Source organism: Rhynchophorus ferrugineus, unplaced genomic scaffold (genome assembly GCF_030347505.1).
Source record: "Rhynchophorus ferrugineus isolate W39M unplaced genomic scaffold, kcgeb_rfMv2 rfM4, whole genome shotgun sequence".
Lineage (NCBI taxonomy): Eukaryota > Metazoa > Arthropoda > Insecta > Coleoptera > Curculionidae > Rhynchophorus > Rhynchophorus ferrugineus.
In genome coordinates this window covers 13138333-13165582 of record NW_027472583.1, presented here as the reverse complement: position 1 = coordinate 13165582, position 27250 = coordinate 13138333, and the positions used below count along the sequence as shown (strand labels likewise).

At 30.6% G+C, this 27250-nt stretch overlaps 1 protein-coding gene across 1 annotated transcript in view; it reads left to right on the top strand.

The window, feature by feature from the left end:
* Window positions 1-27250, top strand: part of LOC143196101 (uncharacterized) — a 96783-nt gene that overhangs the window by 19651 nt on the left and 49882 nt on the right. The gene's annotated exons all lie outside the window — the stretch shown is intronic.

Here is a 27250-nt window from a genome sequence, read left to right as displayed (position 1 = left end):
TTAAGTACATGAATCCTCTGCGCAGATAGATGCCACATTTTCTGAACGATGATCATAAACAAATGCGCGAACAATTTTCGTAGCTGTATGTTATTGTGATGTATCACCATGGAAGAGGGCGCCCATATCTACCTACCCAGAGCAGCATGGTGGTTTAATACCAATCATAGATTCGATCACATTCGAAAGGGATCCTCTTAATTCATTACGTTAAAAAGGCGAAACAATTAGAATTTTATCCTTTTTGACCAGCTGGTTGCGAATATTCGTGAAAAGGAAATTGGTTTGAAGACGAAAAATAATCCCTTTTCTCAGGACAATGCTCCTGTATGCTTGTGTACACATGGTCATTAGGGATGAGAAAATTGTAAGGTTTGATATTTTGATTGAATCAATCCTATTCCCTCATATTCGCATAATTTGGTACCCTGAAATATCCATTTGGTCCCAAGCATGAAGACATTTGCTTGTGCAGGGCGCCTTGCATTCAATGAAGTGGTGAATATAGCAGTAAATGAATATTATCACTGCCTAGACAGAATACTAATATCGGAAAAACGCGTTGGAACAAGTTAATAAAGTAAAATATGTTTTTCACCGAAAATTCTTTCATTCTCTGGTCGTAAACTTGACGCCTTACCCTCGTATGTCTTATATTACTATTACTTCAATTTTCTATTATCTTTTATTTTTTATGTTTATGTAAAAGTCCTCGAATTGTGTAGTTGAATTTCAGAAGGTCCTTGACTATTTTTATGTTGGTGTTTCCTGTATTTTTGATACATTCAAACATATCAATACGTTTTTTATTCTATTTTTGATGTAACTTGCCATATTTTTATTAAATGTGTCTGTGTTTTATTCTTATTTATATGTTGTTTAAATATACGTCTTGACGATAACATGTTTTCTTATTTTTCTTCTGAAACCATACAAAAGTCTATTTTAATCTTAGTTCTTTATTTAGATCTTGGGCGACTAACTAGTTCTATCTCATTTTGCAATACCCAACATATATCCTATTTAACTCTTTTGTGCTGGTTCGATTTTTTTTATCGACCACTATGATGTAAAAGTTTGATCTATATACTTGTATTCCATAGGTCAATTTAAGATATAATGTAAAAGTTAAATACTCGTTTTGTTAGAGGTTAATAATTTCTCATTGGGGACTAATATATAGTATATTAATATATCAGGTGCTAAGTAAGTCTCCAGCAATCAACAGAGAAAAAATCAAGAGTTAAATAATGTAAAACTGAATTATAACGCCGCTTGTCAACAATATAATTGTCAAGTATTAGCAATTTATATTCGATATTCGTAAAAACAACATATATTAGTTTTGAGTATACGAATTGTTCTCCTTAATGATAGCAAAGGATCTCAGACTATATAATCTCAGAATATGTATTTCTTTTCAATTTATATAGACAATAATGAAAGACTTACTCTTTAAAGTAAAATTAGGAATTATACTTTTATTAAGCAAAAGTGTAACAAACTTGGATCTATAGATCGCCAGTCTGAAATGCAAATAACAAACTCTTTACATGCTCAACTAAGACTTTATAGTAGAAACCTATGCATTTTATTGGAAACTTCACATGACGCGATAAAATAAGCCGCTAGTTCATAAAAAAAACTATTTCCAACAATGTAATTATTTAATGTGTAAATAATGTTCGAATAATCAATCAATTCATCCAAAAAGCTACGAAAGCTACAAACAAATACTACAGAATTTCGTTAAAATTATAAACAAAAATAAATAAAAACAACAAAAATATCACCAAAGATATCCAATAAATTATCAGACTACCAAAATGAATGAATTTTCCTCATAATAGAAGTAACCAAGGGTGGGTTGTCGAATATTTTGCTTTATTTTTATTTTACAAAATTCTATAAGTCTGCTGATGAAATATATTTTTTTGCAATGGTAGAGGATAGTTTTCAATATAAAAGGTGCGGAATTTAAAGTTCAAACCGAACAAAATCGTCATGGAATATCATTATAAATTGAAAATGGATCCATTTGAGACAAGTGTTGAGTACTTTATATTTTAAAACATTCCGAGACCGCAAGGAGAAAAAAAAGGAAGGTCGCAGCTAACGATGCAGAATATGTTGAAAAAAATCGTTTTACCAATTCAAGGGAATTATTTTGAACGAAGCTTCAGAACTAAAAAAATTGCATACCATATTTATTAAAAATAAATAATTAATGACAACTGATTAATGGTTTGCCAAGAGTCCAAAGGTTTAACGTTTTTAAAAGGGTTTAAAACACAAAACCTTTTAATACACTTTAGAATGCTATTTTATTTTATTCTATTATTAATTTACTAATTTACCGAAATCACTATTATTTCTTCAGAACAATCGATAAAAAATAATTTCCTGTTGATTTCCTTGAATTTACTGAAAAATACCGTTAGAGATGCAGATTCGAATCACAAAATCAGATATTGTTGTATAAATACCGATGACTGTGAATATTAAGTTCGTCTAAATCGGCAGTAGGTCGTGAAACAGAGAAGTTGTATCAAAATGCTTAAAACAAGATTAATATACACATGAGACCAAAACCAATTCCAAGCTGGCTTGGTGGCGCATTGGTAAAGGCGACTGGATGGTCCACCTACTGTTGCGATAATCGCGAATTCGAATCCTGTTGGGTTGTAAATTTATGTTTGCGCTTGTTTAATATTTGTGACTGTCCTAGACAGGAGTGCAAATTCCGACAAGGGAAATGATCTCAGTCATACCAGTAACCCGGCTGGGTAAGACCAGATGTGTTCTGGGATGATTTCTAAGTTGGTCGCTCGCCAATCGGTAGGCTTAATGCTGAGGACCGTGGTTCGGAGCCCATATTAAAATGTAGGTCCAGTCCAGATAAACCCCTAGTTGGTAAAAGGAGACTTTAAAATATATATCACAAATTCAAATTAATTCAATACATTAATGTATCTAAGGCGATGCCTGAATGTTTACTATAAAAATCTATCGGAGCTTTTAAAAGATCTTTTAAAGAAGTATATATTCATGAATGAAGCTGAATTTCAAAAATAAGTTATATATTTTATATTCTAAGTTGATACATTACCTTTCGATTTTGTCTGGTATAAAAATAAGAAAAAAACTGAAAAATTTAATTTTATAGAACGACTTTCGAACCAAAGCTCATAAGCGTGAAATTTTTATGAAATATCTTGAATAAGGAAATTACGGCGCGTGTTTAAACTTTTTTTACTCGCTCATATCTCGCGTATAATCGTTAATTAGAATAAAAATCCATTTCACTAAATTCGCCGGCGCTTTATTTATAATCAACAATCCCTTTCCCACTGCCGACCGTTTCAGCTTTATGGCTCACTAACATTCCAAATTACGTGTAATGTAACAATATAGAAAATGCATAAACCTGACTTCCCATTGAGAAATGCGATTCCAAAGAAACGACGGCAAACTTTTCAGGCGTAAAATTAATGAGTGTTGTGTTGACGAGCTTAAACAATACTAACAAAATAACGGTAAAAATGACAAGTAGAAAATCAATTGTTTCGCTATTTACACTGCTAAGCACTATCTCATATTGGTAAAATGTTATTTTAGTTCATTATACACACGAATTTTATTACGGTTACAATAAATCGCCAAGCCGGCTTGGCGGCGCTGGGACGGTCCTGCTACTGTTGCGATAGCCGCGGGTTCGAATCCTGCTAGGGCATGGTCGTAAATGTATGTTTGTGATTATTTAAAATTTGTGAATGTTCCAGGCAAGAGTGTAAAATCAAACAAGGAAAATAATTCCAGTCACGCTAGTAACCAGGCTGGGTAAGACCGGATGTCCTCCGGGATGATTTCACAAGATGGTCACTCGCCAGTCGGTAGACTTAATACTGAGGACCGTGGTTCGGAGCCCACGTTAAACTCTAGACCTTGTCCAGATAAACCCATAGTTTATAAATCGTCAAATAGGTTGTTGATGAAAATCGTATGGTTCTTGGACTCTTTTACCATCTAATCTAATAAAAATTCAATATTAATAAAATTGATCTCTTGAATCATCCCTTAAGTGTTAGTTTAGCTCATATATTTTAGTTTATTCATCGATGAGGAACCATACATTTACTAGGTAAGAAGGGAGGAGGAATGAGACTATGTCTTATTTTTTCTTACAGGAGGGGGAAATATGTTCTATTATCTTGCTATCTATCTAAATCCCTTTTTATCCATTTTTTTACATTAACAAAAGTTGATTCACTCAAAATGCTATAATTCACAAACTAGTGATCCAACAGCTGTCAAATTTATACACGCATCTTTTGAGGGCTAGAACTAACTAAAAAACATATGGATTTAATTCTAGTAGCGCCATCTATGTGTCAGGACGTAGACTTTTCAATTGGTCTGTTATTTGAACTACAATAACTTGAAATGATTTCCTACAGGGAATTATTACAGCATCAGTGGAAGAGCGTCACGTCATGTAATGTTAAGGTAAATGGAGTCTTAAGTTATATAAAAATAAACTCATATGATCGGTTGAAAATGTTAGTGACAATATATCAATGAAATCATGAGCGCTAAAATATCTATTCAATCATATATCATATCACTTTATGAAATAAATTTTGCCTTTCTACTTAGAAGAAAGGTTACTTAAAACGATATCTATTCTAGCGAACAACAAGCTCAGTACCAAAAAGCTATTTGAGAACAGATATGTTGGTTATCTCTTTTTGAAACTACCTGAATAGAGAGCGAGTGAGATGGGTTGGTCTGTTTTTACCTTCGGTGTCGCTTTGTATCGCCGTTCAAAAAGTCGCCCCTTCTTTCGTTGAATAAAAAAATGTCTTTTAAAGTAAATTAATAGTTTTTGTAATAAAAAGACTTTCCCAAATTATAAATTGTATTCCCACTGGTTCAACTCATAAATGTTTAAAATAGGGCACAATATTCACACATAGTTTAATTATAATAATTCAAATGGTTTTTCTATTTTTGACCATTTTTGGCGAGTAGTTGTAGTACTTCTATGTTTTTATGTTCATTTTATCAATCTCACTTGACGTTTTTTCGCAAAGCCATTTAATTTCTTCGATGTCTTTGGGGATGTTCTCATTTCTAATATATTATTTTAATAAATTAGAGTCATATTATACTTTGCGTAACTTCATTGGCCCTCAACTCACTGGTCTAGATGAAGCACTTTATTTATAAATTATTCCTCCAACGACTTGCCATATGAGTTTGCTGACCTAATAGTTATTCTATGAAAATAAATAGAAATCAATGAATAATATGGAAAAGAACATAAAAATTGACATGATTATGTGTGTCCAAGTAACATATTTTATAGTATTACTGTAATAATTTAACATTTTTATTAAAAAAATATCTCACAGTAGTTGTCATGCTTTAAATTGATACATTAGTTTTGATGACTTACACAACCTGCAGTAAAAATTACTACCAGCATTTTAAAATCAGCGTTAAAATACGTTACGCAATCGCCAGAAATTGCACGATTTTTTGAAGAGCAATTTGAGTAAATCGTTCTAAAACTAAGTTATCATCTAGACACTTCCTGAAAAAGTAACCCAGCTTCTACTTTACAGTTACCCATATTTTTTTCTTCGAATAGGATTTATTAATAACAGTAAGTGTCGTGATCAGGTTATATAATAAATCTCAACGCGATTTTTTTATAAATAGATAATTTTAATATTTGTATTAATCTATTTCTGCTGTTATAAGACTAAAGCGCAATTATTGTTACGTTATATTTACAAAAGAACTGTGATTTACTTTCAATGGAACTATATATATAGGTAGAATTAGAATTCGATTACTTTTCAACAATATTCTAATATTATTAAAATGCTTTTGTATCACTTGCCTTGAAGACATGCTGGCGTACTATAAATTACCGCTATTATTTTACTGAAGCACAAATCCACACAAGGCAATAAATAATGTTACCTACAACTTCAGTTATTAGTCCTTCTTTCGATATGTAATAGCATGAATAAACAATACGGTCATCGATATCTTCTCTTTAGAAATGTTGACTAGGTGTTAACACACTGAACGAATGTATTCAACGAACTATTCGTGAAATAGATCTCACAGCTTAGCAATAGTGAAATTTATGCACTATAAAGAATTTACTATCAGATTAGTAAGAGATCATTCACCTCACATATACTTAATAACAAATTCCTGCAGTAATACAGTACTCATGAACATACATATTCCATTCTTTACTACCAATAATTTAACTCCATTTATTGAATCGATAGATTCTGTAAAACTCACGAAATATTTCAACACATGTTTTAAGCGCTATTTCAATAATTTGTTTTATCGTATGTATTTCAATAGTTGCTGATTATTTATTTCACGAATACACACTAATATTTTTCTGTTTTAAAGCTTATCTCTTTGTGTAGTCTTCTTATATGATGCATTCATTAGTATTATTCCTTAATCATATATATTTTCTTGCTGATATCCAGTTTTATATATGATCACCATTTGAAACAAAAGAAGTGAATCTGATGATATCTTCACCTCCATCCATATTATTTTTAACGAGTATATACATTCTTTTATTATTTCCCCTCCTTATTTGATCAATAATATCTTTATTCCATGAATACTAGCTGTTTTTACGTTGTTAACATTGTTTTGTAATTTTCGGTATTTGTTACATTGTGAGCTCTTTTGTTTATTCCATAATTTTTTTGTATATTCTTAATCTTTCTTTCGTTATTATTATTACGTTTATCATGCTATAGGATCACTGACCCTTCTTTGTATTAGTTTCTTACTTTCTTTTTACCCTCTATTTCATTACTTCTTCTTGTATAACCCCTTTTTATAATTTTTGATTATTTTAATAGGTCCCTTTTTCTTTGCCTTTCATTTATCGTCATCTTATGTATTTTATATTTTATTTTTAATTTTTCACTTTTTTTACACTTTTAATTTATTTTTTTATTATTGTAACATCTTCCATGCTACAAATTGCTTACTATTGCTATCTAAATTAATTTTTGATTTGCTCGTTTCATATATGGTTCTCTTATCTCTTCACATCAATTTTATTGACATATATCGCATCTCTTATTTAGAGTTCTTTCCTCCACAGTCTTTTTTATGATCAATTTTTATGAATACATCTAGAAAATATGAATATGAAAATAAAATAGAGTTTCAGAATACAGATGGGTACAGTTATAATAGATTCTATGATATTAGAAGTAACGAAATCAACAAAATATTGTGGTATTTACAGAAGTGATAAAAGAATATTAGAATTGATACCGACCTTTTTAATTAGATTAGTTGCCGAAATAAATAAATATTTTAACTACCAACAATACCAGGCAATGTGTTATGCAACCAAAATCGTCGAACAAAAAAAATGTTTATAATTTCGCTATCTCTATGTATCCGAATTCGTTTACCTCGACCTCAGCCGTGTTCACTTTTGATTTCATTCAAAACCTGTTTGCTACGGAACTACGTCCATTCCCGATACAATAAAAAGAAAGTGAAATTTCTTCTTTTACGGCTTACGTAACAATTTTGCCATATTAATTTATCACAGCCGAACAGAACGTTATTATGTATAACAGATTATTCGGCATCCGTCCTTATTCAATTTTTTTGTCCGTCCGCGTCTGTCCCTCTTCGTCTTCGTCTTCGTTTTCTACGTCGGGCATGCGGTCGTAATCAGTTGAGGTGAAGCATTTCTATTTTTTTTTCTCTCGCGTCGTTTGATTTACATAATCAGATTATATCATCTTTTTGTCGTTCGGCGATCTGAATTAGAATAGGCGCTGAATCGATTATAATATTATGCACGGTATGCATTGTCTAAAATAGAACCCGTTGAAATATCTGATAATATTGAAATGAGGGTGTCCCAATCACAGAACTGGTTAATGATATTCAATCAGAGTTGTGAAAAAATACACGACCATTATCAAGTGGTCTAATAGTTTCAAGCTATAGATATATATCTTATTAAAATATGAAAGGTTTTAAACCAATACTGAAGCCCAAAGATAATAGATTGTCTCGACTAAAACAGCGAACATTGAAATATAAACTACATTTAATAAATTGCGTTATTTTATGTTGTTGTTGTTTGTCTTTAAGTTATTAGCGTTACAAATTAATTTAGAGTATTTTAATACATTTTTTAAATTAAAATCTAATGATTAAATAACACCACCCATTAGGATATTTAGATTATTTTAGTACTTGGTTCTAAAATGTTTTTGTTGGTATAATTTTTATAACAAAGACACATAGAATACAATCTTTCATATATTATATATAACAGGTCAATATTTATAGTGCAAAGATTTATGAAAAACATTTTCATTAAACTTTTGATTTGGATGCTAGTTGTTATCATTTGAATGAAACATTCTTCATCGTCTTCACTAGATTTCTCAAAATATTATTTACTATTAAAAAGGCCAACATTACCATAAAAGTTTGGTAGAAAATCGTTCATTCGTGCTTATTTGAATTTATTCTCAGAACCTAGAAAATTTGACTTACTCAAAATTCTTTTTCAAATGTCAGCCTGTAACAACGACCAAGTTTCGAAGGCACGCTCAAATATTGTCGAAATAATGATTTGAGGAGCCTGTAACTACCTCAAATAATTAACTAAGCCAAATTATATGGCGAGATAATCTTATCTTGTTAGGAACATGTATTAACACAAGTCAAGTGACAATAACAAACAGTACATAAACATTTAATGAAATAAATAAAAATTATACCTCAAGTTATTTACATAAAATATATGAATGATTGAGTACAATATAGATACAGTTCTGTTAGATTTACTACACAGCACTTATCCTAATAATTAATTTCTAATATATGTATTTATGTTTTTTTATTGGGCTTTGAAAATTGGAGCTTAAACACAATGACATTAAATAAATAATTTCGTTAATTATTGACTTAAATGATAATCAATTATATTACGAGCCTCACCGTTCTTTAATGTTTAATTTTTAAATTGTGTATTAGAAAAGATATATCATATAATTATTATAAAATAATTAGGTTTGATTTGTTTAGATTAGGTTGATGACGATGACAGTTTTTGGATGTTATTTTTTTGTAATTTTATTCCCTTATATATGTAAATTTTACGGAAATTATAAAATCAAATAAATACATCAGGTTAAATATATGCAGGAAGGAAGAAAGAAGAAAAATAGATAGACCATGATCTGACAAAACGATGTATGATAAGATATTTAGTTACATAATTATTTCTGGTTAAAAGACAAAGAAGGAAGCTTTAACATAGGAGAGTTATTCAATTACAGCATCAATACCAAAGTGAATATATATATATATATATATATATATATATATATATATATATATATATATATATATATATATATATATATATATATATATATATATATATATATATGTATATATAATATTTGGTGCGGCATTAATGATATGATGAAACGTGTGTAATTGGACTGAGTGAATAATAGGGCACACAGTTCACATGAAAGAGATATGATATGACGGGAAAATATATGACGCTCTCAAAATTATTGCTGTAGTTTTAGAAATGTAATTAGGATGCATCAAATACTGTTCCTTTTTATATATATGGGATAGTAGGAATATAAATGTATATTATATCAAACTCTTTACCATCGAAAAGTCAGGATACTATATAAAGGAGAGAAAACTTCTACATTAAGTGAAAGATAATATAGAATATCTTTGTTAGGATGTAAATTAACCAACTTGAAATTGACCCTATGATCGATTTAGTTCAGGAAGGAAAGAAGAAGAAACTTAGTAAGCTCTGAAGTGAGTTAGTTATTCAAAAATGTTAAGTAACAAAAGAGATGATAACTACACTCAAAATGACTACAAAAGTACTATCAATTCGAACACAGCATGTCCAAAAAATTAGTTTTCTTCTCAACTCCATTTTTTCTCAACTAGTTGCTCCAACTTGAAAATTTTTAAGAATCGACTTACGACACGAAATAAATATTTTTATTTTTTTTTGTTGGACACTGCTGACAAATTAATTAATTTGTTATTTCAAATGTATGTATATAAATCAGAAGGGCTGAAATATTTCTGGTTTGCATTTTTAAATTAGAAATGAGTTATTTCTGAACTATACTAACAACAAAAGAGTACTGTATGCCTAATTAAATATTCTTCGAAAGTTACAATGTAGCCGTTACTTTTACAAAATAATATAAATGTAACAAAATAAAGAAACTACCGATTAAAAACTAAAAAAGTAGAAATTACTCTCTGTTATTTTGTAATACTAGTTTTAAAAAAACTGCCCACTATCACCACACTCCTAATAATTATTTTTATTCATTCACATTTTTGTATGATGTTAAATTAAAGTCTCTTTATTTACACATTATAGTATAAATATATCATGCTGATTCGTATTATATGATAATGTATTTGCGATATATCCTGTTCGGTAACGTTTTTAATTAAAAATACTATATATGATTGACAGTAGATTGGGACAGTACCGAATTATAATAAGAGAAACGTAACAGCGTATTACCAAAAGAAATAATCGGTGATAATATGGCATTGGTGGATTTCGCAAGTCATTTTATTAAATCATAAACCAAAAATGAAATTGCCAACGTTGTAGTGATGCACAAGTTACTTTCTTTAAGTTATTTAAGCTTTAGCTTAAGCTTTAGCACAAGTTATTTATTAATTGGCTCTTTTCTATTCACAACTAAATATCGATATTATTTTTATATGGTAGTTAATTATGAATATTTTAACTATATTTTCTATTATGATAATTTCCAGATTTTAATCTGAATAAGGACGAAACTGCGGTAGCGCATACTTGCTGTCGTAACTGACGAATTCCCGTGTAGCATATGGCACAGTAATGAGTGTTAAATTAGTTGACAGCTCGACGAACATACGCATCTGTTTTATGACCAGGAAACTGCAAAAATAGAGAGTTTTCTATGCGTTTTAAATTCCTATTATGTAGTTTGCCGTTGCGCTATGACAGATAGTAAATATCATTTAGTAAATAATCTACCGTAAACTAATATATTGCATAAATTATGTTAATTAGTTTAGATATTCCACGCGATCCAGCAAAAATTATATACGAACATACGAAGAGATTATCTACTAACAAGTTTGAAGTATTAATTTAGTAAATATGATATGAAAATAAATCAACAACGAATTCGGAGGTAGTAGTGAATTAGTTATCATTATGTGGTAACATGTAGGTACGAGAGTAGTTTAATAAGCCAGTGCTGCGTGTAATTTTTCTAGCTAAATGAGAAAACCTAAGCAAAGTTAAAACTGATTTATTGCAAATAAATGTTAAGACTAGAAGACTAGAAGACTGTTCAATATTGTGAGGACTATTCAAGTTTTGGTTAAGACTTTTGGAATATTCATGTGAAGACTGTTGTGTACTGTCCACTAACCTTAGCCTCTGACCAAATGACAGTGTTTTCCATGTACCAAATAAAATAAACCCACCGAGCCTAGAGCCAGACAACCATAATAAAACTGCCAGAGAGACCCAAACATACCGTCATAAAGCTATAAAAGTGTAGATATAATAAGAATGGTATTCCCGGATATAAATATTATAATTTTCTAAACATAACTAATAATTTCAATAATTTATCTCTCCGGTATCCAGAACACTTTGTTAGTGTTATACACTATACGCATTACATTATAGTGTTTTCTATCGCCAATGACATTTTGAATGAAAAAATGTTTTTTTCTGGAAAAGAAGTTTTGTTTCCCAATATAACCTAGTAGATGGAGATTCACTTAGTCTAACGTTTTGCCAATTTTTTAAATTACTTCAAAATAATAGGCTTTCTAAAGGTTCTAAAAACAGGCATCTGTTTCAATGGTGGCTTAATTCGACGCAAATATTTTACCTCCATGCCATTTGTTTAGATTTTGAGCAAAGAAATAGTCACAGTAGGCTAAATCTGGAAAATATGCTGGGTATGGTAATCGTTTCTAGATTTTTGCTGTAGTGATTACACACGTGTACACCTGTGTATTGTCTTGATAGAAAAACGCTTTTTTCTTTCCTAAATGCGATAATTTTTGGTTAAAATCAATATCAGATCTGTTCAAATGCTCTGGTTAATATTAGCTGGTCATTCAATGGCTGTCAAATACAAACCAAATGACGTGGTTTGCTGTAAGTATCACAGTAATTTATTAATATATGGCTGTTGAGGGCAGCAGTAATGCATTTAAAGTTAGTGATGGGAAATTCGAAAAATGCCCTGATGCTAAAATGACAGTGGAAGGTTGAAAAAATCGAATTAATTTAATGGAAATGCGGCAATTTGATGACGATTTAGATGGCAAACTTTACTAAATGAAATTGGAATTACCATAATACTGATAATATCTGATTTTCCAATGATTAGTTTCCATTTCTAGATCTCGACTCCATTTCTAGAATTAAATGACATACCACTCAATAATTCTTCTGTCTCATAACTTTAAGATTATATTGATTTATTAATTAAGACGGTTTTTAGAGGTGGGATGATTTTTTTCTTACAAAGGAAGGCAGGAAGGATTCCTCGCGGTTTTTACCAATTCGTTATAAGTTTTGATTACAAAAACAGCGTACAAATTTGATCTTACAAACTGTTATCATCGTAAGTAAACTCAGTTTAGAGTGAGAAAAGGTCATGGTAGAAAAAATTGTTTTACGTAAATTATGTACAGTATTAATATGGCATAGAAAATAATTTTCAAATGTATCTTTTATGACATATTGTTTATTCGTGGCGAAAACAATGTTGAAGTCATGTAGTAGTCTTATAGACTGAGGTTAACTGTAGATGCGGACTTAGATTGAAATATCGGAAATTATAAAAAGTTCCCAAAAATCATCTGAAGCAAGAGTTATGTTAGATAACTGATACATCATTTTTTTCTGTTACCATACGGTTACATCAGATATCAGAAGATTGTGCTATTGAAAATAAGAATTATTTTGAGCTCTTAAAACAAAATAAAAGCTATGTATTAATACGATATAATTTATTATTAATTATTTTAGCAATCTAGCAAATTAATACTAATAAGCTATTTGTTTTTATTTGCCACGATATTAAAATTACAAAGTACTTGTTCCACGACGGACACTTTTGGCTTGACATATATGCTTCTGTTTTTAGTATTTACTGAGTTTTACTTATAACCTCTCTTATATATCAAATATCAAATTTACTCTCTTTCATCTTCTGCCTAAGCCGCCATTATCTAGAACCTGGAGAGCTTCAACAGTGATGATGGTGCTTCTGTTCATGTCTTTGGGCATAGTCCTTGATAACGTTATCGACAATTTCTACCTTCAGGTCTTTATGCAGATTGATTCGTTATGAATGTACCAGAAATCATCAACAATGCCTCTCAGTATCTTGTTTTAGAACCATTGTATGATCTTTTTATTGCTTTAGCTGGTACAGCGCCAGAACTAAACACCATAAGTCCACACTGATTTCAAAAGTTGTTGGTAAAGCAAAAGCTAGCTTATATAATGACAAGTGCAGTACATTTTTTTTGTACTGCAGTTTGAATTTAAGATCAAGAATCATATTGAGATATTGGGCTGCATATCCGTTCAAAACTAGCAAAATATAGCAAAAACCGTTTCATTGAATGTAGGTCGTCTCGAAGTCCCGAATGCAAAGCAAATAAAAAACTGACCCCAATACATTTCCTGTGGCACATGTGCTTGTATTTTCCTCAAATCAGAGGAAGCATATTTCTGTTCGACTCTGATGTATCAGGCATTTATATAGGACTCTAAAATGTTTGTATAATGGGCAGCAAGAAGCAAATTTAAAATTATGCTTTTAAACACTCACGCCAAACTTCGAGAGCATGAGCAACAACAAAAAAATATTGCATAACAAGCTTTATTTTCTTCCAGTTAATCTAATATGTGACAATTTATCAAAACATCAACCCACTGTTATAAATCTGATTAAAAAACATATGAACATTGAAATATGAAGAGTTTATCTTTACATTTTCAATCGATTATTGCCTGAAATCTATCTGTGTGTTCTTTTTTTGTAATATTAATGTCTTTCAAGCCGGCTTGGTTTTCTCAGTGGTAAAGGAGACAGGACGGTCCACCTACTGTTGCGATAGTCGCGGGTTCGGTCACTGCTGAGGCATGGTCATGAATTTTTATTTGCGATTGTTTAATATGTGTAATTATGCTAGAGAAGAGTGCAAAATCCGACAAGGAAAATAGTCTCAGTCACTCCAGTAATCAGGCTGGGTAAGACCGGATGTCTTCTGGGATGATTTCTAAGTTGGTCACTCGCCAGTCGGTAGGTTTAATTCTGAGGACCGTGGTTCGGAGCCCACGTTAAACTGTAAGTCCAGCCCAGATAAACCCCTAGTTGGTAAAAGGAGAATATAAAGTATATTTTAAAAAATGTCTTTCAAATATAAATATATCTTCTATTTAATTTATATAAATCTTATATAAACCTAAAATTGTATTACTTTAAAAAACACGCAATAAACATGAGATTATTAGCCAGAAGTCTAGGTAACAGCCGAAAAAACTTTGTTAATTATAGTCCGTAAGTTATGAGGTCCGTAAACCTTTCACAATTAGGAAGTGATGCCGTCGATGCAAATGAAAAGCCGGAGAATTTCTGGCGATTATCGATAATCGGTGATTTTTGCTCTTTTGTTTTGAAATCGGTTTTAATCTGCTTAAAGCTCTCGGACGGTAAAACACGGCCACATCTATCGTAACATCATAAATAATTCAATTGATACGTAACTTTCAGCGGTGGCTTTCAATTGTGAGAAATTTTGAAAGCACTCTCTGCATATTTATGAGACTGTGTGGTGATTTTTTTTATAAAACAAATTGGTCGTGTGTTTCTTAAGTGTACCGAATTCCTTTGTATTATATAAACAACTAGACTTGCAGTTTAATTTGTGTCTTTTCTAGTGTGCTAGATAATGTTTTGTCTTGCTGATTCTATAGTGGTTAAGCGTCATAATCTTGAAGATGCTTCAATTTTAGCAACTCAATATGAAGTAAAGATTTGTATCGTTTAAATAATTGTATAAAGGGTAAATTTAAGTATCTTTCTTAAATACTTAAATGCTTATGACTTTAATATGAAATATGCGGGGTTTAAAATATATTGTTTGTTTGTATTGTTTTACTTAAAAATTATTTTAATGGAAATAAATGACTACTACTTTGAACGACCGCAGAGATGCTGCCACTATAGTTCTATTTTAATATGAACTAAACCCTTAATCTGTTCCTCCTTACATATCTCGTTAAACTAAACTTACCATATATTTTTCGAATATCTCGGTAGGGATGCCGAAAAAATATGGATAGATCCCTATCTCTATATTTTTGCCTGAAATTTTTTTGACCGATATATCGATATTAAGTTTTTCAAAAAGTTTTGAAAATCGTAAATGAAAGTGAACGAAATATATTAAAAACAAACAAATATTAGAATAACTTTACATCTATGTTACTCCTAAGATAATTTTAATAAAATGTTTAAAAAATAAACATTGTTATATTCAATTTAAATTATGTTCCACTTCCAAATATATATGATACATTTTTATTTCTTTTTTTTTTGATTGATTTGATTTGATTTTCTTTTTCTTTTTTTACAAATGTAATGTAATTATTGTTTTTTCTAAGGCACCATATATATTAACTATATAATCTTTGACATTTTGGAAACAAATGAAATTATCATATCCTTGAGAAATACATTATATTCTAATTGCCATAAAAAACTCTCAATATTGCACATCTATGAAATATACAATGTTTAATGAATATTATTTATCAATGCTTACTTCCTGGATATCCCCAATTTTTGTCACTGTAGTGGTAATTATCTTTTATTGAAGAATTCTTATTCTATTCAAATATCTACAAAATCATGGACGAATATCATGAAAGAAGTATTTAATAAGCCTATATAGGTATGACATATTGTTTACCTTTAATTATATTTTTATACTATTCGTGGACATTTTCTTAACATTGAGGCTGACGTATAACGTAAAATATTTACCCATTTGCTTAAGAGATAATTCACAGACTGGAAAATTATATAAATACTAATAATATAAAAAAAAAGATTTTAATAATTATCTTAAACTTCATTAAATAAGTCTAAAATGACAAACTGTTGCTGTAGTGTCAAATATGTTTTACTGGATGACAGAAGGGATGAGAAATAAATACGATAAAAAAAAAGAATTTTAAGCGATCGTACCCGACCAGAACCGAATAAGAAAATTAGAATTATTTTTAATATATACAGGTCCTCATTATTTTAGACCGCTATTTTAAGAGAACTAATCAATAATAATCAATAATAAGCAATATATTTTGAAATTATGTTTATAGCTTTATTTTGACGGCTAACTTATTATGAATATCCTAATAACAAATAGTCGAACTTGCGCGAAAGAGGCCGATGAGGATTGTTTGCCTATATGTTAAAAAAATACATTAATTTTGAGGTTAATGTGCCTAATGACTTGGTTAAATTGGTTTCTAGTGAAATAAGGACTTATTTACGTTTCACGATGCTGAACGAGCCACACTTAAGCTTTATAACAATGAATATTCCTTAAAAAGGAAGAGCTACATTTGCAAAGACAGGTATTTGCATAATCTACACGCTTATGGCTTTGCTTAGACTTAGATATTACTAAAGCAAGTATGAATGCGAATTTTAAGAAATCACAAATCCTAACAAGCTCAATATTAAGAAAAATAAAGCAGGGTCCTAATTCAAATGGAATTTTTGATTCCAATGAAGATATTACAAGATCTAATAAACCCCGCCCCACAAATTTGACGGTAAGAACGTTACATAACTATTAGCCTTAAAAGTGATCCACTTCGTATACGATTAAAGACGATTAGAACGGAATAATTGCGTACCATCGAAACACAATAGATAAAAATCTCAATAAATTTGTAATTAAAATTGTTTAATTGAATTGGGGTCAATGCAAAATAATTTTTTGCAACTGTCGATGGAAATCGGGCTCTATGAACGTCGGCAGATTTTGAAACTTTATTTACAAAATTACGAATTTTTTCGGTTCGACTTCTTTCGCTTCGGTCATGGTACGCGACTCTAATTTACAGAACCGAATACCATTTTGAATTTCGTCTTCTTACTTAACGCGCGCTGTTGTCTAACCATTTTCAGTTTATTTACCGATCTATGGACGTTACAAATAATAACGTAAAACAATTGAATGTGGTTTTCGGGGGCAAAAACGCACTCTCGATTTAGCTCGGCGCAGAGTAAACATATTTGGTCAAACTTTCGTGCTGAAATCAATCAAACATACGCATTTTTTGCATCGTTTCGTATCCAATTATATTTTTGCGTGTTTTTTTTTGTTTAGTAAAAGTTATGTTCGACTTAATGAGTTTTTTATTTTGATGACAAACAAATGAATTATCTCGAAAAAACGAACGGTTTCGAGAAAGTTCCAATCAAATTTTACATTTACATTAATTATTTTTTCTGAATTTCATTTAACTTAATCCCAACTAATAGTAGGAAAAAAATCATCATTATGCCATAAATTATAGCTATATTAATATCAGATATTTGTTTTTCTCTTTTCCTTATGAGTGCATATTGTTTCCAAGTAGTGTGTTACGTAATTTAATTATTAATATTTTTAATGCCGTACAATACATTAGTTCTAGTTTAAATTAATTATTTATCGTGAATTTAGTTGCGATTAAACTTTTATTTTTGTGACGTAAATTGTGAGCTAATTTTTATCTTTTTTTTTAGAGTGGCCTAGTTCGTTCAATAAGTTGACGCAGAACCATAATTCTTCAATGGTAAGACTAATAATTTAACATAATTTTAAGAGTTCCCCTTTCATAAAAACATAAAGTAAATGTTCGTGATTGAAATAAAATTTAAAAGAAAACTCAGATTATTGTTGTATTCGTTGTAATTCGTAAAAAAAATGGTTTGCAAAAGAAAAAGCTATCTAATCACATTTAACCATTAATATAGATAAAATAATTGATAATTATATTAATATAATCAAAGTGTTGTAATTCAACAGCCGGTATATTTGAGTTTGGCTGTTGTGACACCTCCAGCATTTTTTTCGTGAGAGGAGAGTCTAATTAAGCAAAGCAAAGGCTGTCGTAGACAGATATCTGAAGATTTCCTAAAAATTTTGAGTAGGTGTAATAAATTTGCTATAAGATAATAAATTTAAAGTCATTTTCACAATTATAAATCCATTTTACTAATTTCGTTTAGTTTGAACATAAATTTAAACACCTTCAAACAGCACCTTGTTCAGATTTTTTTCTTCGTGGGTTAAGATTTGATAAAATATAAAAAGAAAATAAAGCAATCCGTTCAAAACCAATCATAGGGTTTTTTTTAAATATATTTTAAAGTCTCCTTTAACCAACTACGGTTTATCTAGACTGGACCTACAGTTTAACGTGGGCGCCGAACCACGGTCCTCAGCATTAAGCCTACCGACTGGAAAATTAAGGCGAGTGACCAACTTAGAAATCATCCCAGAAGACATCCGGTCTTACCCAGTCTTGTTACTGGCGTGACTGGGATAATATTCCTTGTCGGATTTACACTCTTGCCTAGGACAATCACAAATTTTAAACAAACACAAAAATAAATTACGACCATGCCCCAGCAGGATTCGAACTTGCGGCTATCGCAGCAGTAGCACTGCGCCACCAAGCCGGCTATCATAGGTAATTGCCTCATGGTTCAGCAATAAATTTTATCTGAAGATATATAGATAGGGATGTCAGAAATATAGATATAACCACATATTTCACCTTTCATGATGAGTTAAAAACTTTCTACACCACTAAGCAAAAAAAGATTTTTGTCTGGAAAATATATCGATTTGTTTAAAAAATATCATTCTAATACTTTCTGTATTTAGAAAAAGAATCTATATTTTAATTAATTTTATGGATATATCGATATTTTTTCAACAAACCTAGAGTTCAAATGTCATTTTTTGTAAACAAAAATTTCTGTTTTTTATTTTCTGATAGTTTTATCTGTGTTTGTTTCGAAACACATACCACTTATACACTTTATAACTTATAATGATTTCCCAAAATAAAATATGTCGATAATTTCATGGTAAACTTCTATATTTAAGTATATATTGTAAGTGTAAGTTGACGTCGTATGATATTGTCTAATGCTTACGCGCGAAGACTTTTATTTTGTACAGAGATATTATATTTTTAAGAAATCATAAACACGTTAGAAAATTATTGAATTTTTTATCAAAACTAACCATCACCCCAGTTGTTCTACACGTGGTACAATTATGTTTCAGGCTTTCGTAAGTACCAGTCAAAGTATTTTTACACTTTTAATTTTATATGCGGCTTCTCTTGTGTAACTTTGAAAAAGCCGAATGACATAATACAAATACAGTTACAGATAAAACAAAATATGAAAACAAAATAAAACTTAAACATTGGCTTACATTTTTAACGTATTTTATATGCCGTATAATGAAAAGGTAACAATAATTTCAGTTTAAGAAGTAACATAAGGTATGAATATGCAAGAACTGTATATGTTCGAGCTTGAATTCTTTCTAAAATTATTATCTATATGTATAAAAATGAATCCCTATTTCTGTTGGTAACACCATAACGTAAGAATGACTTTACCGATATCGTTCACCTTTTTTTAAAGTTTCTCTTTTTTTAAGTTTCTCTTGAATTATTTTCCAGGCAATGTCTGGAAGTTCTATTAGACCTCTTCGAGGGTTATCTTCACGCCATTTAAATCATATGTCCCCTAACAGTGTATCAAGGAATCCCTCGAAAACCTGGAAGTTCCTAGGTTTTTTGTATATATGCTGCAGACTAACAATTTTCTCTGAAATAATTTTATTAAATTATGTTTATTTCGAAAAAATTGTTATCTTTGCATATTTGTTCTCGAATAGAGCTAATATCAAGATGGTCTTGATTCGCCATCTCCTTGAATGTGAATGGTGAATCTAACATATTGTTCTCAATTTCTTTAGAGATTTTAGTCACAGTGCTCACACTAATATTAAGCACATCAGCAACGCGATAATGGCCCAAGCCGACATTTCATACTAGGTAATTGTTGCTACGTCTACTTGCGTAGGAATACTTTCAGCTTTTACAAAATAATAACGCAAGACCGGCGTTCTATAAATGAAGTTATTTGCTGTCAGACAGCGAGAAGCATCATTGAACCCAAACATCCAGTTGTAATAAAAAAAGCTTTCATTTAACTGTTCGTCCTCCTGTAATTGGTAAAAATAGATCAGCTTAAATGTTTTACGTAATACGGTTGCATAAAGTGAGAAAATGACGTTAGCGAAGAACGACCATTTTTATAACTTTCTAAAATAAATCATATTATTCGATATCATCGTATCGTGTTTACAATCTTGTGTAGCGCTACCATACTGCACTTTAGGACAGGAAAACGACATCGCTTGATATTTATCAATGATATTAATTCAGGATGCGTCATAAATAACAAACTGATGATTTATGGCAAAAGTTCCTGGAAATTATTTCGTTCATAATTCTCTACGAATTTTAACTAAGATTTGTTAGTTGATTCTATATATCAATTAACATACACAGATTACTCAATATTTATTTTGTGTAAATAAGAAAATCAAATACACATTTGGAATCATAGTGATATTTAGATATATCGAATAACTGTCAGAGAAGAATATCTAACTATACACACAATGTACACAATATGACATACATATGTGTTCATATTTGTTTGAATTTTAATGTTATATTTTTTGAATTATATATCTGTGTAGTAGTTATATCATCTCCTTACACATTTTCATACAAAGTTTATTCGGTCTTTAGTTTTTTTTTTCGTTAAAATTGAAAAATTATATCGGCTAAATGGTGATCGTTATTTGCTATGCAACTTTCAGTTCTTTTTAAGGTGTTTTTCATGACACCCTGCAACATCTGAGGCTGAATTTCTTCAGCTTCGCAACAAATGTTGTCTTTAATATGTTGAATCGTTTGGGGCTTATTCACATAAAGTTTTGATTCCAAAAAAACCTCTTGGAAAAAATCCGGATATCTGGCTGGCCATGATAAATCGCTACTTCGCTTAATTAGTCGTGTAAAACTTCATTCAGTAATTGAATTGTTGAAAGAGCTGTGTGTGATGTGTGTGCTGTGTCCATATCTTGCTGAAACCACATGTCCTCTAGTCCTTGTTCTTCCCTTTCAGGCACAAGAAATGTTAGAACCATGTCTTGGTACCGTTCAGCAGTAACAGTAAATCCAACACCTTGGTTATTTTAAAGAAATGGGGACCAATGATGTTTCCAGCATGAATACTACACAATACAGTTGTTTTTAGTGGATGTAATGATTCTTCGTGAATTAATTGAGGATTCTGTGTTCTCCTAAAACTGACTGTTGTGTTTACTGACTTCATCGCTCGTTATCAATTTAGACAAAAAAATTTCAATTTCATTCGACAACCTTAGGATTGCATTATTGTACACAACTCGTAGGATGTTTCGGTAGTAATTTTTTGACTAATTTAATTTTATACGACAATTTGATTTAAAAATAATCAGTTCTCAAAATTTGCCTTAAACTGCGTCTCCGAATTGATGTTTTTGGAGACTCTGTAACAATATCGCGCACTAGAGCCACATTTTCAGCGTTACGGAACGTCATTTGTCTTCTAGAACGAGGCCTGTCTGCTGTCGTACAGTACTGTTGAAAATTCGCATATAAACGATAAATTGTGGTTTTGTCAGGCACTGGATGATTAGGATATTTTTGACACAATATCTGCTCAGTGACAATAATGCAACGATTATTTTCAATAAATATTGTCACTATTTCTGGTCGTTCTTGTGTTATATATTTATCCATAATAAAATTTAGACATCTACGCAACAGAATGTTTAAAGTGAAACTGAGCTAAACGTCACATAACCAAGATGGCGCGTAATCAAAATGGTAGCGAGGCTTTTGCCCAACCTGTTCTGATTTGAAAGCCACTAATATCCAGAAAAAATATGGGACCTTTAGTAGTGAAGAATATTTTAAAAAATAATGCAAATAATTTTAAATGATTTTTATTAAAAATAAATGATCTTAATAACCGGGAAGAATATTAATGAATGCAAAATGTATTTGATTATCGAATATTGTTCGCAGTAACCTGTCTAACAGCGAAAGAGTTTTTAAGCTTCTAACATGAAGTTTATGACATAAGAAATAAAAACTAGAGAAACACAATAAGAAATTGAAAGCAATAATTGATAGCAATTTATTCTAAAGGATAATATAATTCAGAGACATCTTTTTTATTACATGATGATGAAAGATGATCTACTTCAAGGTGCAGAAATTGTTATATTGTTATTATCAACAAATAGCTAAACATAAAAATCTTAGTGTGATTTGTTATTATTAATTCCTTTTGTCAGATTGTGAACCATCAACAACGAATTTTACCATGGGCAAATAACTAAAGACTTTGAAATTTTACTAAATAATTAATTGATTAATTGAAATTTTACGCATTATCACACATCAACTTATATCATTATATACATTCCGTCCAATAAAAGAGCGGACTTATGTGATCAACATTTCTGAAGTCAGCACGTCGCAATGTTGTCACATCAAATTAATTTCTGGTTTACAATATTAGCGGCTTTATAACGTCTAATTATTATCACTACGTGCCCCACCAGAACTAACTATAATTTTATAGGCTGAATCAGTTATATGTTTCGACGCATTTGGATAGAATTATTTTTTTACAGAAATGCTTAACTAGGATAAAGTGAGAAGCAAAAATTTGGCATTTATTATTGCACGGGCTATAGCTGCCATTTCCACCTGACTTAGCTCCTTGGATTCAAATTACTCCCTCGGTATTACCGCTGTGGATTGTTTTGGGATATTAGAATGAAATAGAGAAATTTCTCTCGAAGCTTGGGAAGAGCGTTCTTTGGAAGATCTTTGGAAGTACAGAAATGAAATTATTACTATGCCATTTTCACGAAACATTACATCAAAGAACTTTATCTGTACAACTAATATAAGTTACCCATTTATAATTAAATTAAATAAAATATCGATAATAGTTCGAAGAAACAGGAATAAAATATGTACCGATTTGACTTTTTCGATGTTCAGTTGTGAAAATGATGTAGTTTTGATGAAACGCAACAATTCCTAGTAGTTCAGTTAATTTGTTTTAATTGTCAGACTAAGCAATAATGGAAATTGTACTGTTATTATGATGAAAGCTGTGCAATTAGTTAAGTAGCTTTCATTAAGAAGCTATATAATGTGTTATGTCACAGTAATTTTCTATTATGTGCTTGTTACTCTCTCTCTCTCCTTCACTCTCGCTTTCTTTCTTGTCTTTTTATTATATTGGAAGTAATTTTGCTCATCTTTCTAATCTTATTGATGATTGAGTGCTTTATATTATTGGTTACATTAGCAGTTATAATATATCAAATTTAAAAATAAACAAATAAAATCAATAACAAAATAAATACCGAAAGAAAACCGATTAATAATTACATAAATAAATATAACTAAGGAAAATACATTATGGATAGTTTGCAAGTGAGTTTTGCGAGTTAAAATACATAAACTGGGTTTTAGCGTGGTTATTAGGAGAGATTATATGTTAAGTCTTTGTGTCTCATTTATTGGGCAAACCTCAGCAATAGGAATATGCTATGATGTATTTCAGCACCCTATATCCTATAGACATTCCTACAGAAAACTTCGTACAAATAGCCTCAAAATCACAATAGGTTATTCTGAGAGAATTTGGAGGAATATTTTCTCAAGTGTCGGGAGCTTAAATTTTGTTTATTATAAGACGCTAATATCAATTTTATTTTTATATGGGCAAAGTCTATGAGAAAATCGATTATCTATGTGAAATAAATTGATTCTCGATGATGAGGAAGCATGCCAACATTCTAATTGGGTCTGGGACTTCAGAGTTGCTACCAGTTTAATAACTCTTAAATTCCCTTTGAGGTCCTGTTTCCATTGAATCCTGATCACAGTGGTAAGATTTAAATGCCAGTGTCTCAAGGTTTCATAAATAATTAGATGCTAAATTATATAGGAAGCAACGATTATCTAGTTGGGACCTCATTTAGATGTACAGGTCTTTAATATCAAACATTAATCAATACATTTACTGGCATGAAATTGTTACCCAAGGGGAGGGAGATGAATGTCTTGAATATAAAGACGGTTTATAAGAAAGTATTCAACTTTTTTTAAAGAAATGTTCCTTATAACTGACTCATTATAAATATGTTAGTGTTTAGATTGAATCGATCTTAGACGTCCTTTGATAAACTTAGGTCTCAATAAAACATTAGTATTCAAGTAGTCCTCAACTCAATATGTTTCCTATGTTGGGATACCCAGTCTGACAGTTTTTCACTCAATGTTTGCTTCATTAGCTAATGAGTTCATGTCAATAGTGTTTTGTTAATTCGTTACATCGCAAAACAGAGTTCTAATACGACGAAATATAGTATTCGTAATCTCTTTTCATTATCAGTAACAATATGGGCCAGCTTGGTGATGCAGTGGTAAAGGCGATAGGACGGTCCTCCTACTCTTGCGATAGTGGCTGGTTCGAATCCTGCTGGGGCATGGTCGTAAATTTATGTTTACGATTGTTTAATATTTGGAATTGCCCTGGATAAGACTGCAAAATACGACACAGGAAATGATCCCAGTCTGGCCACTGGGATGATTTTTAAGTTGGTCATTCGCCAGTCGACAGGCTTAATGCTGAGGATCGTGATTCGAAGCCACGTTAAACTGTCGACAGTCGACAGTAAAAAGTTCGACAGTCGAATTTTTAGAATGAGTTTCCAAAAGAGTACGAAACGATATTACACGCAAACGCATTTTCTCCGAAACCAAATTTGTTACTTTTAACGTAGAAAATACTATATTGCTATGAGGAGCCTAAGGCACCTTTGATTGTATACGGTTGCATAACTAACATATAAAATTAAAAAGTAGTGTATTTCTATCTTACTCGCTTGCCCTCACTCTTTTGTTTTAGAAGTAATACTGTACAACAGTAGCTCTCTATTGTTCTAAAAGTAAATCGAATATAGTCACTAATGCCTCACTGACAATTAAAATGAATTTTCTTTTATTTTCACCGTCCTATTTGAAATCCCAATTGAAAAAAACCGTAGCCGTGAGAACACGTAATTAATCTAATTTGAATTAATGATATAATAAAAGCAAATTACGATGCAAATTGTCTCTACTATACGATATTAGAATTATGCAATTTTCTAGGTGGAAATTATCGATTTTATAAATAGACTCTTTCCTTTGTATTGCAATTATTATTTTATTTTGTCGCTGTAGACGGACTATCTAAACGAGATCTTAATTAAAAACGAATTTTTATGATAAATTATCAGTTAATTTAGAAAACACGACGTATCAGTTTTAGACCGAACCGCGTTTTATATATAACTAAGTAATTGGATGCCTATTCATCAGTCGGACTATCATTTCCTGTAAATACATGGGTCGTGTGTTTTTTTTTGGTTTTAGAATGGTTGAGCGGCAACGTTTTAAGGCGTTACTTCTTCCTATTGGTTACATAATACTTTCAGCTATATAATTTGTTTTTGTTTGTTTATAACTCAAACAATTCTGATTGCAAAATAATCAGGAATTGGTAAAATGAGTTGTATAAATTATAAACTTCTTCATTCTTCCGAGGTTAAGTGTAAGACGATGTTGATACTAGGGGTGTCGGCCAAGAAAAATAACGACATTTCTATATGTGGATCTTTAAAAAAATATCGTTATACTGATTTCGATTTGTTTTTAATATATATTAAGTATTAAAATATTAACGTGCGTTAAGTACGTGAATAGAAATAGTAGCGTAAATTAAGTACCAAGTTAAAAGGTTTATTAAAAATAATTAAATGGTTTTTTGTAATGTTTAAGAAATATGTTTATTTTTTCAGAAATTATCGAAAAATATCGGGCAAAAATATCGATATCGACATTTCGATATTTTTTCACCATCCCTACTATGCATTTCACTATTACGTCCCACATTTAGCTGAACAGCGAGTACATTCGGATACACTAACATGCTTTTGCAGTACTTAATAGAAACATTTTGAATTACACTTGCTATAGATTCTAGAGGGATATCGTGTTATACCACTTCATCAGAGAGACATAGTACGGAACATCGACAACGGCACGCATCACTTTGTTTTGGAGCCGTTATATGGTGGCTGTATTAGACTTGCTTGCAGTATCCCATAGCTAGGACTTGGCAACCAATAAGCCAATATATTTAATATAGTTTTAGTTTAAGGTTTATTTTAGTTTAAGTCCAAGTTGTTTAACAAGTGTGTGCTTCTTCTAGGTTAGGTGTGGATCCAACTGTTCCAACTTGAATTGAATTGTCAGAATTATTTGAATAAAGGCTTTACATTAGTTTTATTTCTTTATTCTTTCAATTCGAATTTTATTTTATAAATAATGTTTATTTCTAAATGTATTATTTACTTAAAATTGGGTGATATAAGATACTATTAAATAACATTCAACGACTTTGGACATTTAAACTACATAATACTAATTTTTCTGTAGAGTTTTTTGGGTATCTTTTGGCCATTTTAGTATCAATAATATTCCATTGCGTATGTCTATTTTTGGAACAATTACATTTTAGTAAGGTTAGGAACAACTTGCAACATGCATTGTTCTAGTCATTATTATAAAGTTATGGTAAAGTAACTCAATTTTTGTACATCGTAACTCGTGTAGTCTACAGCTACATATAGCCCATCCAATAAAACATTATAGATGACGTCGAATATATTGTATATTGCAGTTGATAAAAATGTAAAATTTGTTTTAAAATCTAAGCAGATTTTTCCTTCTCAATTTACCTTAGTTAAGAAAATTGAGATTTGTCTGATGCGACGGAACATATAAACAAATCAGTCTAAAAAATTCGATGTGGATTAGCACTGCGGGGCC